Here is a 738-nt window from a genome sequence, read left to right as displayed (position 1 = left end):
TTACACTGACCTTTGGCCTTATCATTAGGGGTGAGGTTCATAGATCTCTTTCCACAGACACAAACACACACACACACACACACGCACACACACACACACACACACACACAGAACACACACAGACACACACACACACACACACACACACACACACACACACACACACACACACACACACACACACATACAGCGTTATCAATACTGTAACAATCATCTCTACTGGTCAAATTTTACACTTACTGTAGCGGGTTATCAGTGATACAGCTCGTTATACCTTTACTTCAGATGAAATCAATGATACTACTCAATCTTTATATTCACTACAAGTGGAAACCATCAAGGATACTGTTCAATCTTCACTTTAATTGCCATCTAGTATAACATTCTGCAGCTGTATAAACATCGTGCAAGAGTAATTCAAAAGATAATCAATGGACCCTCAACAAAGAGTTAGACGATTAGTTGAGGTGCGTGAAAGAGCAAAAAGGGAAGAACGAGAAAACGCAAGAGTGTGGCGATAGATGCGACGTGAGCGCGGGAGGGGTAGGAGAGCTCCTAGTGTGGTGGTACCTGTGCACCAACAAGAAGTGAGAAGAGAAAATCGCGTGGCATAGGTACGCAAGGCGGCAGCTGAAAGAGAAAGTAGTTGATGCCAACCAATGGGCTGCAAGCCGCTTTGCTGCAAGAAGGGCAGGCAAGACAGAAAAAAAACCAAGGAAATGAGAGCAGAATGCTTGT

Source organism: Panulirus ornatus, chromosome 58 (genome assembly GCF_036320965.1).
Source record: "Panulirus ornatus isolate Po-2019 chromosome 58, ASM3632096v1, whole genome shotgun sequence".
NCBI lineage: Eukaryota > Metazoa > Arthropoda > Malacostraca > Decapoda > Palinuridae > Panulirus > Panulirus ornatus.
This window is presented reverse-complemented; position numbering follows the sequence as displayed.